Source organism: Pleurodeles waltl, chromosome 4_2 (genome assembly GCF_031143425.1).
Source record: "Pleurodeles waltl isolate 20211129_DDA chromosome 4_2, aPleWal1.hap1.20221129, whole genome shotgun sequence".
NCBI lineage: Eukaryota > Metazoa > Chordata > Amphibia > Caudata > Salamandridae > Pleurodeles > Pleurodeles waltl.
In genome coordinates, this window is record NC_090443.1 from 158763850 (window position 1) to 158781929 (window position 18080).

An 18080-nucleotide genomic window follows, 5' to 3' on the forward strand; every position below is an offset into this window, starting at 1 on the left:
AGCGGTGTAGGTCCTCTGGTGGCTAAGGGTTTGAATGGAAAATACTGCTTATCTAGCTTGTTAGTATTGTTAGTATTAACTTCTGAGCAGAGCTGCGTGGGTCCCAGGTGTGCTGCAATTGGCGGTGTGTGCCCCTCCTCTTCCTTAGTGACTAGCCATTTCACTGGCAGTGCAGTGCACAGTGTGTAGGCCTGTTCCCTGTGTGTGAGGGTGCTGTGTACGCCAACGGTGGTGTTGTTGCAGTCATTGACCCAGTATATCCTTTGTCTCTCTCCCCCCTTTCTTGTTTGTCATTCTGTCCTTATGTGCATTAGCATCATCTGGTGGAGAAGCAGAGGCACTAGTGACAGAGGGAGCTGCATCCCACACGACCCTGGAGGCAAAGCCCACAGACGCTGAGGGAACCAGTGGAACGGAGGGCGAGGGGAGCACCACAACAGAGACTGGAGGGGACAACACAGACTCTGATACCTCCTCCGATAGGAGCTCCCTGGTGGTGGCGGACACCTCTGTGACCACCCCAGCTACAGGTACAGCCGCCACCCCTGTACCAGGACCGCCCTCCCAGTAGCCCCTCAGCAAGTTGCCAGTGCCTGCTCACCCAGGAGGGTGGGCATCTCCTTCGCCCCAGGCACCTCAGGCCCTGCCCCAGTATGCCCTGCTGCCCTTTGTGAGGAGGCTATTGACCTCCTGAGATCCTTCTCTGTAGGGCAATAAACCATTGTGAATGCCATCCAGGGGCTGGCAGCCCAGATGCAGGCCCAACAGAGATCAATTCATGCTCTGGGCTTCTCTCTGATGGCAGCGATTGTCCCTGTTTCTACCATCCACCCTCCACCTTACACTTCCAAGTCCCATTCTCCTCAACCCCAACCCATCCTAAGCACACAGGTAGATGAGAATGCACACAAGACAACAACCAAGAGTGGCACAGGCAAACACAAGCACCACACATCATCCAACAGGCACTCACACAAAGACCATTCAGTTGCAGACATGACAGCATCCACTTTCTCCACTATCTCCCCCTCCTCCTCTACCTCCCACCCAGTTACGTCCACACTCACACCTACATTGATGTAGTCATCAATATCCACTACCAGCATTATCACCACACCAAGCAGAACACCTCACTGGCAGACACCTCTACAACATCCATGCACACGTCCCCCTGTGTCCTCTCCCACCGTGTCTGTCCCCCCTCCTAAAGGATACAAACGCAAGAACTCAGACACCCAACAGCCATGCACTTCACAACAGCATGCACCTGTACCCAAATCCAGCAGACATACACCTCTGATGACCACTCCCTCATCCTCCACTCCCATTACTCCTCCTGCCCCAACATCGCTAAAAAGCTTTTCCATGCCCAACTTGACCTCTTCCCTGCCCCTGCCCCTACCCCCCCAACCCGTCCTGCACACATGGGCAGGGTAGCAAGGACACAGCCCAGCACCGCAGCCAAACAGTCATGGGGATAGTGGTAGCACCACCCACTCGTGGTGGTGGTAGGGTTACCAGAACAATAACACTGAAGGGGAAGGAGGCAGCACAGCCTGGATGAAAGGGAAGAGTCCTTCACCAGCTGTGAAGATGGGGAAGGAGCCTGCACCAGCTGGGATGAAGGGGAGGAGTCTGCACCAGCTAGGATGAAGGGGAAGGAGCCTGCACCAAGAGGCAGAGGGGGAAGAGCCCATCCACCCCTGCCAGGAAGGGTAAGGGAGACCAAACCCATGACCAGGAGAAGAGGCACTCTACGTCAGCAGAAGCTGTCAGCCAAACACCACCACCACCACCAGCTGTCACAGGGCCCCCGTCACCAGCCGTGGATGTGCTGCCATCACAGAGTGCAGGGCCTGCACAGGAGCCTCCCCTAGCCACCACTAGCATGCAGCCAACACAGAGTGCAGGGGCTGTCCAAGAGCCTCCCCCAACCACCACCAGCATGCAGCCATCACAGAGTGCAAGGGCTGTCCAGAAGCCTCCCCAACCACCACCAGCATGCAGCCATCACAGAGTGCAGGGGCTGTCCAAGAGCCTCCTCCAACCACCACCAGCATGCAGCCATCACTGCCAGCGGACGCCATGTAGTCCACCCTCCAGGGGCTACTGCGCGGGCTGCCCCCTCCTGAACCAATGGGCAAGACACCCACTCCAGGAACTATGGCCTTGAACTCCCCAGTACAAAACAATCAGCATGTTGCCCCCTCCAGAACCAGTGGGGAAGACACCCACTCGAGAGACTGTAGCCTTGCACTCCCCAGGACAAAGCAATGGGCATGTCACCCCCTCCAGAACCAGTGGGCAAGACACCCTCTCAAGAGACTGTGGTCTTGCACTCCCCAGGACAAAGCACAGGACAAGTTACCCCTTCCAGAACCAATGGGCAAGACACCCACTTGAGAGACTGTGGCATTGCACTCCCCAGGACAAAGCAATGGGTATGTTACCCCCTCCAGAACCTGTGGACTTGTTCCCGCATCCAGCTGAGGTGCCCCCTCCTCCCCCTGAGGTGCATGCCTATTTGACAACTGATGCCCCTGCAGTGTTCTATCTGGATTGGTGCAGGATTCGAGTTGGGCCTTGGACTGTGCCCTGTGGCCATGTGGGCCCTTTGAACTATGGACTGGGCTGTGTCCCTTTTTTATACAAGCGTACATATCTGTTTCATGGCCAAATCTGATTATGAATTTTGATGTTTAACTGATTAAAATCACTTTTGTAAATTCCTGTTGTTCTTGCATTATTCTGCAGATTTTCAGAGTCAAATTGTTTTTGTACTGTAGCTGGTTGTGTGTATGGTTTGTGTGTGTCGGGTGTGTGTTGTGAGTGTGTGTGTGTCACTCTCGTTTTCCTCCCACCGTCCCTTGTGTGCTAGGCGGCTGTACTCACCGTCGTTGTCTTCGCCTGCGTTTGTGTTCCAGGTGGAGTGTAATGTAGAAGATCATCCGGAAAACTGGCAGTTCGGGTTCCATGGCGGTGTGGTTCTTCCCTGTGTATCCAACGGTGAGTCATTTCACTTTTGTGCTCTGTTTTCGTCAGAGTTCTGTTGGCGTTGCTAACGCCCTGGAAAAGGTGGCAGTTTGCAGGGTCGTAATATGGTGGGCAGAACTTTGTTTTCCTTCTGGCTGTAGGTGGCTACCGCCATGGCAACATTTGTTTCCACCCTCGTGGTTGGTGTGGTATATGGCTGTCTATTGGAGATATCACCATCATGGTCATAATTTGGCGGTAGTTACCGCCAGCCTGTTGGCGGTATTACCACCACTTTATCACCCACCGCCAGGGTTGTAATGAGGGCCTGAGAGTCTAAACATAGCTATTACACTTAAACTCCATTTGTAAGACATGCAAAGAGCTGAACTAACTGAAAAATATAAAAGAGATGTCTAAAAATAGGAAACGGTTTGTGGCAAGAGAAAAAAGCCTGCCAAAGCTGTACTCTGAGTCTGTACTGGAGTCAGTCACTAAAGAAATACATTTAAGCAACACAACAAAAAGGACTTACCATAGTAGGTTTTGTGCAGTTTACAGGTTTATGGAAAGGAAACATAAGTAACAAAGTTGAATAGGTTGGTTGAGGGAGTTGGTGCTTGACTTGCAAAATAAAGCTAAAGTAATGCTAGAGACATACAGTTTAAAAACATTCAAGGCACATGTTACTAATATCTGAGAAGCCACTTGTCAAATTGCTAAGGGGCTAGGGCAATGCTACTCAACTCATATATAGCCTAAGAAGTAATAACCAAATTGTGCCTGCCCTTGGCTAAACAGATAATTGAAGACATGATCATTTCCATTATCCACAAGTCACTCCCCAGGTATCTAATCAAATACTTATGGTCGTCCAACCTTCAATGCAAGGTCTGCCTCCCTGCACCTATTGGCTACCTACTCTCATAAGCTCAGTGTTTGGCAGATCAGTCCATGTGCATTAATTGTAATTGTAATTGTAATCGTATTTATATAGCGCTTACTACCCCTGACGAGGCGTCGAAGCGCTTTTCGATGAGTAGCACGCTACTCCGGTACCCAACAAGAATTAGTGATGGATTAGTATAATTTAATAAGGAGTACAGTTTTAGTATTATTATGAGTTAATTTGAGTTGCGGATATGAGAGTTTGTTAGTTAGATTGACTGGAGTAATGGAGGGGTGGAGGAGGAAAGAAATCCAGAAGTGTTAATTGGGAGTTTATCCTTCATTTACTCAATCCAAAGGCTTGAGATGAATAAAAGGGGGGCGGAGGGGAAAGAGGATGTGGAAGGGTTAGGGAGAGCATAGTAGCAGGGTGAGATGAATGCAGGAGAATTTAGTAGGGTTGTGTGGGAGGTCACAGAGGTAGAGTGAGGTTTGGTGAGTTAGATGTGGGGGTGGAGGGATGAGCTTAGGCAGAGATATTTAGGGGATGAAAGTGGTCGAAGGGATTTGGGATGAGTCCGAGTGAGAATGGAGGATAGTTTGATAGAGACATGACATAAGAGCGATGAGTAGATAAGTGTGATAAAAAGAGAGCAGAAATTCATAGAAACATGCCAGGCACAGAAACAACATATACACATACATACACATATATATATATATTTATACACACACACACATGACTATACACACACATCTGCACATACAATACATAATTAGAATCATGGGTAAAAAATACTTAGTCGTCCATCCATCATTCTAGTAAAAAGGCGGGAACTCCCCCACCTACCTCGAGGGTGGACGGGGCGTGGCCCAGCGGGCGGAGCCCACAGGTGCTCCACAAAGGGAGAAACCCTCCACTCTGTCTCCAGCAGAGGAAGACAGAAACCGCGCGTCCCAGTCAGACACAGACCACGCTCCAGCACATCATCAGCTCACCTCCAGGAAGGATTCCAGATCCCCTCCGCCATGGGATCTCTGAGCGCACAGCCCCGCCCCGCCCCATCCCTGCTAAGCCCAAGAGCCAGGGTGGGCCGTCCTTTCCAGAAGGTGAGCTTCAACCGCGGCATCTGCCGCGTCCACATTGTACACTAGGGTACGTGATGGGCCACGGGGGCAAAACGTCTTCAGCAACCTTGTGTGCCCCCGGCAATGTCATTGCCACTAGTGCGTCCCCGCGGAGATGTCCTCGCGCCCCTGCGCATCAACAACGCACCACGCGAGTCGGCGGCAAACGCAGTGGGGTCGCCTTGGAAAGCTGTCCATCATCCTGGCAAGAGGCGGGAATTCCCCTACCTACTTCGAGGGTGGACGGGGCGTGGCTCAGCGGGCGGAGCTTACAGGTGCTTCATAAAGGGAGAACCTTCTACTCTGTGTCTCCAGGAGAGGAAGATAGAACCCGCGCGTCACAGTCAGATACAGATTACGCTCCAGTACATCATCAGTTCACCTCCAGGAAGGATTCTGGATCTTTTTCTGCTATGGGATCTCTGAGCGCACAGCCTTGCTTTATCTTTGCCAAGCCCGAGAGTTAGGGTGGCTTGTCCTTTCCAGAAGCTGAGCTTCGACTGCGGCACCTGCTGCGTTTATATTGGTAAGTGCTTCCTTTGAGGTTTAGTTTCTGTAAAATGAGCATCGTGGCCTACACAACCGGAGTATTTTCTACGAGTATGTCAGTAAGCGTTACCTAGCATGTTTTATATACCCTGTTTATATTGTACACTAGGGGTACGTGATGGGCCACGGGGTAAACGTCTCCAGCAACCTTGTGTGCCTTTGGCAATGTTATTGTTACTAGTGCGTCTTTGTGGAGATGTCCTCGTGCTTCTGCGCATCAACAACACACCACCGGAATCGGCGGTAAACGCAGTGGGGTCGTTTTGGAAAGCTGTCCATCATCCTGGCAAGAGGCGGGAATTCCCCTACCTACTTCGAGGGTGGACGGGGCGTGGCTCAGCGGGCGGAGCTTACAGGTGCTTCATAAAGGGAGAACCTTCTACTCTGTGTCTCCAGGAGAGGAAGATAGAACCCGCGCGTCACAGTCAGACACAGACCACGCTCCAGCACACCATCAGTTCACCTCCAGGAAGGACTCCAGATCTTCCTCTGCTATGGGATCTCTGAGCGCACAGCCGTGCTTCATCCTTGCCAAACCCAAGAGCCAGGGTGGCTTGTCCTTTCCAGAGGCTGAGCTTCGACTGCGGCACCTGCTACGTTTATATTGGTAAGTGCTTCCTGTTGAGGTTTAGTTTCTGTAAAATGAGCATCGTGGCCTACACAACCGGAGTATTTTCTACGAGTATGTCAGTAAGCGTTACCTAGCATGTTTTATACACCCTGTTTATATTGTATACTAGGGGTACGTGATGGGCCACGGGGTAAACGTCTCCAGCAACCTTGTGTGCCTTTGGCAATGTTATTGTTACTAGTGCGTCTTTGTGGAGAGGTCCTCGTGCTTCTGCGCATCAACAACGCACCACCGGAATCGGCGGTAAACGCAGTGGGGTCGTTTTGGAAAGCTGTCCATCATCCTGGTAAGAGGCGGGAATTCCTTTACCTACTTCGAGGGTGGACGGGCGTGGCTCAGCGGGCAGAGCTTACAGGTGCTTTATAAAGGGAGATCCTTCTACTCTGTGTCTCCAGGAGAGGAAGATAGAACCTGCGCGTCACAGTCAGACACAGACCACGCTCCAGCACACCATCAGTTCACCTCCAGGAAGGACTCCAGATCTTCCTCTGCTATGGGATCTCTGAGCGCACAGCCGTGCTTCATCCTTGCCAAGCCCAAGAGCCAGGGTGGCTTGTCCTTTCCAGAAGCTGAGCTTCGACTGCGGCACCTGCTACGTTTATATTGGTAAGTGCTTCCTTTGAGGTTTAGTTTCTGTAAAATGAGCATCGTGGCCTACACAACCGGAGTATTTTCTACGAGTATGTCAGTAAGCGTTACCTAGCATGTTTTATATACCCTTTTTATATTGTACACTAGGGGTACGTGATGGGCCACGGGGTAAACGTCTCCAGCAACCTTGTGTGCCTTTGGCAATGTTATTGTTACTAGTGCGTCTTTGTGGAGATGTCCTCGTGCTCCTGAGCATCAACAACGCACCACCGGAGTCGGCGGTAAACGCATTGGGGTCGTTTTGGAAAGCTGTCCATCATCCTGGTAAAAGGCGGGAATTCCTTTACCTACTTCGAGGGTGGACGGGGCGTGGCTCAGCGGGCAGAGCTTACAGGTGCTTCATAAAGGGAGAACCTTCTACTCTGTGCCTCCAGGAGAGGAAAATAGAACCCGCGCGTCACAGTCAGATACAGATTACGCTCCAGTACATCATCAGTTCACCTCCAGGAAGGATTCTGGATCTTTTTCTGCTATGGGATCTCTGAGCGCACAGCCTTGCTTTATCTTTGCCAAGCCCGAGAGTTAGGGTGGCTTGTCCTTTCCAGAAGCTGAGCTTCAACTAGGGCACCTGCTACGTTTATATTGGTAAGTGTTTCCTGTTGAGGTTTAGTTTCTGTAAAATGAGCATCGTGACCGAACCAACCGGAGTATTTTCTACGAGTATGTCAGTAAGCGTTACCTAGCATGTTTTATACGCCCCGTTTATATTGTACACTAGGGGTACGTGATGGGCCACGGGGTAAAACGTCTCCAGCAACCTTGTGTGCCTTTGGCAATGTTATTGTTACTAGTGCGTCTTTGTGGAGATGTCCTCGTGCTTCTGAGCATCAACAACGCACCACCGGAGTCGGCGGTAAACGCATTGGGGTCGTTTTGGAAAGTTGTCCATCATCCTGGTAAAAGGCGGGAATTCCTTTACCTACTTCGAGGGTGGACGGGGCGTGGCTCAGCGGGCAGAGCTTACAGGTGCTTCATAAAGGGAGAAACCTTCTACTCTGTGCCTCCAGGAGAGGAAGATAGAAACCGCGCGTCACAGTCAGATACAGATTACGCTCCAGTACATCATCAGTTCACCTCCAGGAAGGATTCTGGATCTTTTTCTGCTATGGGATCTCTGAGCGCACAGCCTTGCTTTATCTTTGCCAAGCCCGAGAGTTAGGGTGGCTTGTCCTTTCCAGAAGCTGAGCTTCAACTGGGGCACCTGCTACGTTTATATTGGTAAGTGCTTCCTGTTGAGGTTTAGTTTCTGTAAAATGAGCATCGTGACCGAACCAACCGGAGTATTTTCTACGAGTATGTCAGTAAGCGTTACCTAGCATGTTTTATACGCCCCGTTTATATTGTACACTAGGGGTACCTGATGGGCCACGGGGTAAACGTCTCCAGCAACCTTGTGTGCCTTTGGCAATGTTATTGTTACTAGTGCGTCTTTGTGGAGATGTCCTCGTGTTCCTGAGCATCAACAACGCACCACCGGAGTCGGCGGTAAACGCATTGGGGTCGTTTTGGAAAGCTGTCCATCATCCTGGTAAAAGGCGGGAATTCCTTTACCTACTTCGAGGGTGGACGGGGCGTGGCTCAGCGGGCAGAGCTTACAGGTGCTTCATAAAGGGAGAAACCTTCTACTCTGTGCCTCCAGGAGAGGAAGATAGAAACCGCGCGTCACAGTCAGATACAGATTACGCTCCAGTACATCATCAGTTCACCTCCAGGAAGGATTCTGGATCTTTTTCTGCTATGGGATCTCTGAGCGCACAGCCTTGCTTTATCTTTGCCAAGCCCGAGAGTTAGGGTGGCTTGTCCTTTCCAGAAGCTGAGCTTCAACTGGGGCACCTGCTACGTTTATATTGGTAAGTGCTTCCTGTTGAGGTTTAGTTTCTGTAAAATGAGCATCGTGACCGAACCAACCGGAGTATTTTCTACGAGTATGTCAGTAAGCGTTACCTAGCATGTTTTATACGCCCCGTTTATATTGTACACTAGGGGTACCTGATGGGCCACGGGGTAAACGTCTCCAGCAACCTTGTGTGCCTTTGGCAATGTTATTGTTACTAGTGCGTCTCTGTGGAGATGTCCTCGTGCTTCTGTGCATCAACAACGCACCACCGGAATCGGCGGTAAACGCAGTGGGGTCGTTTTGGAAAGCTGTCCATCATCCTGGTAAAAGGCGGGAATTCCTTTACCTACTTCGATGGTGGACGGGGCGTGGCTCAGCGGGCGGAGCTTACAGGTGCTTCATAAAGGGAGAACCTTCTACTCTGTGCCTCCAGGAGAGGAAGATAGAACCCGCGCGTCACAGTCAGATACTGATTACGCTCCAGTACATCATCAGTTCACCTCCAGGAAGGATTCTAGATCTTTTCTGCTATGGGATCTCTGAGCGCAGAGCCTTCCTTCATCTTTGCCCAGCCCAAGAGTTACGGTGGCTTGTCCTTTCCAGAAGCTGAGCTTTAACTGCGGCACCTGCTATGTTTATATTTGGAAGTGCTTCTTTTGAGGTTTAGTTTCTGTAAAAATGCGCATCGTCGCCTACCCAACCGGGGTATTTTCTACGAGTATGTCAGTAAGCGTTACCTAGCATGTTTTATACGCCCCGTTTATATTGTACACTAAGGTTACGTGATGGGCCACGGGGTAAACGTCTCCAGCAACCTTGTGTGCCTTTGGCAATGTGATTGTTACTAGTGCGTCTTTGTGGAGATGTCCTCGTGCTTCTGCGCATCTACAACGCACCACCGGAATCGGCGGTAAACGCAGTGGGGTCGTTTTGGGAAAGCTGTCCATCATCCTGGTAAGAGGCGGGAATTCCTTTACCTACTTCGAGGGTGGACGGGACGTGGCTCAGCGGGCGGAGCTTACAGGTGCTTTATAAAGGGAGAACCTTCTACTCTGTGTCTCCAGGAGAGGGAGATAGAACCCGCGCGTCACAGATTACGCTCCAGTACATCATCAGTTCACCTCCAGGAAGGATTCTAGATCTTTTTCTGCTATGGGATCTCTGGGCGCACAGCCTTGCTTTAGTTTCCAAAGAAACTATAAATCAATAGAAATATACATATAATCTGGAAAAAAATAAAAATAATTATCCCCATAGGCATATGCAGTTCATAGTTGTTTGAAAAAGGTGGTTATGAAGGAAAGAGCCAACTCTTGAGTAGTTTCCTGAAAACAAGAAAGTTATCTGTGGCTCTTATAGTTGGGGGTAATGAATTCCATAGTTTGGCTGCTTGGACGGAGAAGGATGTACCACCTACAGTCTTTTTCTTGTATGGTGGTGTTCTAAGGCGGGGTGCCAGTCTTGAGCGGAGGGTTCTTTGTTGGATGTATTTGGTAATTTTCTTTCTGATGAAAAGCGGTCCTGTTCCATGTATAGCTTTGTGGGTGATACAAAGCAGCTTGAAAGTGCATCTTCTGGCAACGGGTAGCCAGTGTAGTGCTCTCAAGGCAGGGGAGATGTGGGCTTGCGGCTTTATATGTAGTAGTAGCCTGGCTGCGGAATTCTGGATACGTTGTAGTTTTTTCATAACAGATAGAGATGATCCATGGTAGAGGCTATTGGCATAATCCAGTTTGGATAATACAAGTGAGATAGTAGCTTGCACCTTGTGTGGAAATCCGAGGTGAGGGAAAATGCGTCGTAAAGTCTTTAAGGTGATGAAGCTTGTGCGTGCTAATTTGTCTACTTGGGCATTCATAGTTAGTTTGGAATCCATGGTGATTCCTAGGTTTTTCACTTCCTTGGATAATTGAGGAGGTGGTCCGAGATCGTCAGGCCAGACGCACAGAGGGTCATAATGTTTCCAGTCACCACATGTGAGTATTTCAGTTTTGGAGGTATTTAGTTTGAGATGGCTCCAGGTCATCCACTGATCAACGGCTCTGAGGCAACTGAAGATTTGAGAGTTTTCAATGTTTTTGGGGTCTTCTAATTGAAGTAGTATTTGTGTGTCATCTGCATAGTTGTAGCATGTGAGATGGAAATCATTGATCAGTTCTGGTAAAGATATCATGTAGATGTTAAAAAGCAAAGGTGAGATGATTGATCCTTGGGGGACCCCTGTTTTTGTGAGGTAGGGTTCGGACGAGAAGGGGGGTGAGTGGATGATATTTGCTCTTTTTTGGAGATAGGAAGTAATCCAGTCGAGCGCAATCCCTTGTATGCCGGCTTCGTGGAGTCTTTGAGTTAGGGTGTCATGGTCAACTGTATCAAAGGCAGCTGAGAGGTCCAAGAGAAGTAGTGCAGCAACTCCATTTCGGTCAACTGTGTTTTTAAGATCGTCCCAGATTGCCATGAGTGCCGATTCAGTGCTTCTTCCTGGGCGGAATCCAGTTTGGAAGTCTGAAAGTATAGAGTTGTCTTCAATGAATTGTGACATCTGGGCGAATGCTGCTCTTTCTATCAATTTGCCCAGGAAAGGTCCATTTGTGATAGGTCTGTAGTTGTTTGGGTCTTGCGGGTCTAGATTTGTTTTCTTTAATAATGGTCATATGTATGCCTTTTTCAGGTCTGTAGGAAAAGTTCCTGAAGTTAAAGAGTTGTTGATGATTCTTCTTACAGGTGTGGCAGCGGAAGTAGATAGCAGGATGTTCTTGAAGATCTGTGGTGGCCAAGGGTCAGAAGGGCAACCAGAAGGTCTGCTTGCTTTGACCAAATTCATAAATTCATCCTGGGATATTTGTTTGAAGGACTGTAGAGGTTGGGATGGTTTATTCTTAAAGGGTATTTTAGTAAAGGGGTTGGTGCTGATGGTTTTCTTCTGTTTTAAATAGGAGTCCAGTGTGTCTGCCTTGGTTGTGTAGTGAGTTGCCAATTTGTTTGTGAAATCTTGAGTGGTGGGATGACTTCCTTCCATGCATGTGGGTTTTCGAAATTCATTGAGAATTTTGTAAAATTCCTTGGTTGTAGATTGAGCATTTAGAATTCTGTCTGAGTAGTATCTTTTTTTACCTTTTTTGATTGATGATTTGTATATCCTGTTAAGTTTGTGTAGCTGCAGTTTGTTAATGTAGTTTATGGATGCTCCTGTCACTCCTCCAGTGCCTCCTCACTGGCAAAGCCCCTTTCCTCTCCTCCCACTGGAGGCCAATTCTAACTATGCTCCTGAAAAGCAGCCATTTTCCCCTCCCTTGCTGTCACTCCCCGAGGTCTTGTAATAATCTATGTGGGAAGAGGCGCACATTAGCCACATATCATACTGTACTGGCTGATTGTCTTTCTGCACATGACAATGAGCCAGCTGCCTTTGCAAGCACAGTCAGGGTGACTCTGTCAATACCAACCTTAAAGCTGCAGCAGTCTTTTGAGTTGTGCACTAGCAACCCAACCAGCCCAAGCAAATAACTCAGTTTATCTACAGTAATAAAAACATCTCACAAACTGGCCTGACCATGAACCCATTGGTCAATTGTGGATTCTCTATATTTCCTACCTGACCAAGACATTGTAAGATGCTTTTGGGTATTGGGGGACATTTTTGTGTGTTTCATACCACAACACTGTGCTCAAAATCGATCCCTTAAAAAAACAAATAGCTAGGCTAGCCTGATAAGGGTCTAATCGGGTATGATTAATGTTATATACTAAATTTGAGTTCTGATACCTAACGCTCTCCTGGAGTATGCTTTGACTACTCACTATTGTCACCTTTGGAGAGACAAGCTTCAAGAAGTACTAACTCTTAACTAAATGAAATAGGTCTGAAACAGCAATAGTAACCAATGGTATCCATCACAGATACTGCCACATCCTTACCTATTGCCCCAAGTCAAAGAAAATAACTCACAATATACTTCTACTTTTTCTCACTCAAAAAAGGTAGCAAAGAGATGTCAGAAGAATCTCAGAAGTTTTGAGTCTGCTGACTGAAGGTTCTTGCACAGAGCAATGACCACAGTTTTTTTTCCTTTTTTTTACATTGGTAGGAACCAATGACAAGGCAAGCAAGATAATGTAAAGGGAGGTCAGGGCAGGAGCTGTCATCTCCGGTCAGCACATGTTCAGGAAAATGTCCTACTAGGAGTGAGATTTAATAGAAAGTTCAAGGGGAGTAAACTCAACCAAAACACAGGCAGAAGTGGTCTTTGCCCATCGCACAAACCTACAAGAATTAGTTAAAAAAATGGTGCTCGCTTTCAGGAGTTCTACTGCCTAAGACTTCCTTTCCCACTAGATTTCAATCAAAAATATAGTCTATGATCAGCAGCCGAGGGAAGCACGAAAAAAGAGAGCCAGCTCTGCAGGCTTGGTGGGGAAACTGCTCGGGATCACATGATCCCTGGAACCACCGACCCATGCCCACTCCATGCAGCTGCAGGGAAATGGGCGCTGGCATCCACTGCAGCAGGATGTGGGTGTCACTACAGCATCCTCATTCCAGCTGCCAGGAAGGAAAAAGTTTGGTCAAAAAAATATTCTGACAGGCTGAAGGAATCTTGTAATTAAAATACTAATGAATGGATCCTGAAGAAGATAGGAATGTTACATCTGGCATCCCACTTCAGTGTGATGAACCTCTGATGAAGTCCTGTGTAAATGGCAAAATGCATTGGCTGGGGTGTCATTGCATTTGTATTATATGATGAAGAAGAATAAAGAATAAAAAAACTATAAAGGAATTGGTCTTTCTGGATGAATTATTTGACTATCTATACTTTTGATTGTTACACTTAATGATTGAAAATATATGGGATATAGCTATTGTAATACTGCATGCATTTCTGAGTGCTCCTCTCACATGTGTTGATTTAGAGGTCAAGAGGAGTAGTGGAGTAAACAAAGGGGAGGCTGAAATTCCGCAGATACATTGAGGACGATTCAAGATCACAACCATTTCAGAAGGATGTCACTTGTATCTTAAAACAAAGGTCCTCATTATGAACATGGCGGTAAACACCATTGCCCGCTGTGGCGGCGGTGAACAGAATATCGCCATTGGCGGTGAACAGAAATCCGCCATATGAAGATGCCAAAAACAGAACCCAGAATTTGTCACTCTCCTAGTACATCCATGGGCCTCATTGTAATTCCTCTCAGCATCTTTTCTAGGATGCCTCACTGGTGTCAGGAGCAAAAGCATGTTGGGGTAGCCAGAATCACCTGCAAAAGTGGGCAAAACATGACTGTTACTAACTACCCTCAGTTGCAGACAGCCTGGCTGTCAGCTATGTACAGAAAAAGTGTCAGACACACTCACCTATGATCCATCATCTGTCCCCTTGTAGTTGTTCTATCATGTGTGGCACACTGCTGTTCCTCAGCACAAATGAATCATGGACTGAACCAGGGAACTTGGCATTCATATGTGAGATGTATTGGTCTCCAGTACACACCAATTCAATGTTTATGGAGTGGAAGTTCGTCCTGTTTCTGTACACCTGTTCTCTTACTCTTGGGGGGATGAGAGCTATGTGGGTGCCATGGATGGAACCTATTACATGGGGAATGTTGGCAAAGGCATAAAAGTCAGACCTAGTGGCAGGTAGTTCAGCACTTTGGGGAAACCTCACATATGACTGCAGATGTTGTACAAATGCAACAAGAAATCTGGACAGGATAAGGCAAAACATTGGCTGTGAAAACCCTGCAGCCATGCCCACTGTCACCTGAAATGAGCCTGTGGCCAGGAAAATGGAGTACAGAGAGCGCTTGCACTTCAGTAGTGATGGCATGCTGATTCCGATTAGCCGGTCTAAGTACTGGATCCAGTAATGCAAAAAGTTCATGAATAGTAGCATGAGTGAGGATGTAATTGATAATGATGTGTCGTTCCACCATAGTCTCCAAATCAACAAGTGGTCTGTACACAGATGGGACCCTCCCACGCCACATGGGTCTGTACCTAGGAGGAGTGGAGAACACGTGGGGACACAAATTAATTTCCACAACATGTAGTGTATTCAACACTGCTGTCAAACATTTATGTGACACATTAGCAATGTAGGATGTAAAACAGGAGTGACGTCTGGAAGGGGGGGGGCTCGGGCCTACATTTGGGAGGTGGAGGAGGTTTTGGTTTTGGTTTGGAAGGTGGGGGAGCGAGTTTGGACCGGGGATGGCAGATGGCCCAGGGCCAGCACGGGCCTCTTGCTCACTGGGGAAGGTGCACGGGAATGGGAAGGGCGCACTTGGACATGGAAGGAGTGGACAGGGCAAGGAGGTGTGCACGTTTAGGCACGAGACAGGGTGGGCAAGTGGGTTCAAAAAGGTCTAAAAGGTATAGTAAAAGTTTCTTAGGGGCAGTCGGGGTGGACCTGGAGGAAGGTGTGGGAGTGGAGGTAGAGGTAGAGGGAGTGGCCAAGAATTTAAGTTAAAGTATTAAGCTTTCATGTCATAAAGAGATACCCATCAAGTAGCTGAGTTGCACAGTGAGAAACTGGAAAACCTATGATCGATCTTGCCTTTCCTGCATGACCAAATTGTGTTATCCTAGGCTAATGCTTTATTTCACCAACCTCCATTCTGTTCATTATCACACATATCAATATAGAACTTCAAATATGTGCATTCAGGGAGTGCATTGTGCAGACACATCTTGTGTTTGATGTACTAGACTATAATTTTTCTCACGCTTAGGAGGAATCTAGCCCACATACAAGGTACAAGATCCTTGGCATGCATCTTAGTTGAAGTCACTGGCATTATGCAATTTTGTAGTTGCAGCCTTTTCTGCATTGTTACGATTGGCTACATTTGCCACTTAAAGGAACTGCTTCATAGTCTGCAGCTTTTAACAAAAACGTTATTATGTTTCTAGCTGAAATGGATCATAAATTAGCAGCAACACTTGTTGCTGCAGAGTAGGAAACCCTTCGCAAAGACTGACTGGTCACCTTTCTGTTTTCGATAGCTGTATTTGAGTGTCATGTTCAGGGCCACTGGAATTATGCAATTGTGCAGTTTACACTATTCACATTAGGGCAACAGATGTGTTGTAGCACACGAGCGCCTAAACTCTGAAATTTCTAGAAGTCAAACAAGATGTGCATCAATATAAACCTTTGTTGCCTCTTTCCACAATAGCTATTACAAAGTGTGTTGCATTATGCTGCATAATTTGTCTTTTCTTGCTGTCAAATTTATTCAACCCTGCCTCATAATCTGGCCCTCTATTGCCTCAATTCCAGTTGCCCTGGTCATACTGCTACTAATGAGATGATCCTTTACCCAGATAGTAATATCATGGTAAAAATGAATAATGTCACAAAGTGGGCTGTGTTATGCCACATAATTTGCTTTTCCTTGCAGCATAAATTATGAAACTCTGCTGAACAATTTGGCCCTTTTCTGATGCATTATTCCAGTGGTCCTTCTCTTAATTCACGAATATCAATATCATCAGGACGGGGGCACAAACGTTTCGCAATTCATGTTTAAAAACTCTCACTTTAACTAAATAAATCTCAAAGCAGTGATATAATCTAACGTACTAAGATAAAGGGTTTCCATGTGTTAGAGAAACAAGCATTTTTTAATTTTTATGAGCCTCACAGGCTCGTCCTGTTAATCTGATGGCTCACCCACCTTACATTCTATCTCTTTTACCATGTCTTTTCCCCAGACTCCCACTGATTTTGAATACATTGGTCCTCTTCCCCTGTCTCTCTTTCTTTTGTGCATCCTAAGTGACTATTACCCTTTGATGGTGGGATCATAATTCTTTCTTTTCTTGTGAGCCCTGAAGGACATCCTGATTTTCACTCATGCATGGGCAGAGCTCACTACACACTAAGGGAATTTCAAATGGCCATTTAATCTTTATCATGCAGATACAGCGATTAGTCTGAGTCAATTTCTGACTGTGGCTGTGAGTCCCAATGGGAAGGGGCCCCCTTCTTTGGGCCTCGCAGGTAGGCCTCATACCACTGGAATATTTTTAAATGCAGTGCTGTGTTATGGGCTCTCCTGGTTTTGAGCAGAAGTGGGGCCCTTTGCAGCTGCCTATACTGCCCATGCCTAGCGCCGGCCCTTGCCGGTCACCCTACTACCGGCATGCCTGGTAGGGTCCAGTGGGCTTTATTTGTCAGAGGGAGCTCCTTGGGAGTGAGGGCGGGTATAACTCCCTGCTTACTCACCACCTGTTTACTACCTACACCCACCAGTACTCTATCAGCATTTATTTGCCTTCTTCCCACTGCACGCAGCGTGTGCATCAGTTTGATGGTTGTTATGTATTGTTGTCCCAGTGATGGAAATGAGGCACGGTAGAATGTATTGTGCCACACAGACCTAGGGGTGTTTACATCCGGTAATCTGTTGTCAGGCTCCCATCCCACGTGCGCCCTTGTAAATAAATACTGGATTGGGCGGTGGAGCGTCAGTGAGAGCGCTGGTCTCCGAGTCTTAATTGTAGGCCCCACTCTGAATGTCTGCGTGAGCCCGGGCACTGGCCTCACAGAACACAGCACAACGTTGATGATGAAGGGTCACCTTTCCCTTGAAACAACGTGCTTCTCCACCGGGCCCTGAAACTGACAAGCATGTGAGATACATAGCAGACAGATCACAACCTCTTCCCATTTCACTGGATACCATCTGTCAAGGAAATGCACAAGATGAGTGCCTGCAGAGGGCTCTAGAAGCCATCAGAAGTGGTCAGTGGCACTGGCTTAAAGCGAACTGGGCACAATTCACGTCGGAAGGCCAACATATCCTACGAAGTCTCCACAATGTGCGCCATGAGCTATTCTCAGACCCTAGATGGGTATTTACTGCAAGGTCATCGGCTGATGATTCCTGCCTCTCTCCAAGACCAGGTGGTACAACTTGCCCATGATGGGCATCAACGTATGGTAAAGACGAAGAATCAACCTGCACCAAAGTGTGGTTCTCCTTGATGGATAAACAAGTCAAAACGTTGGTGCCAATCGACTGTTGGGAACATCACCCACAAAGAATGTAACCCTTGCTGGCACCAGGCCAACAGAGAGGTAGAACTTTTCATGAGAACCTTAGACAAGGTCAGAAGAGTTGCACCTGACAATCAACAACCTGTGAGCGGGCTATGTACTCATTCTTGTGTGAATGTTGCCAATCACCTCACAGTCCCTGGACACCTCCTGATGGGTTGTGTATTACAAGTGAGGACGCATTTTACATCCTTAGCAGGAATCGAATGCGCAACTAGGTCGATGGACCTGTGGACCCTCAAATATGTTTGGTGAACCATCAACAATTACTTCAACACCACCCCAATAATTTAGACACCATGACCAATGTGGCCAAAGAAGGAAAACTCCAGTCAGGAATATAGTTCAAAGCTTT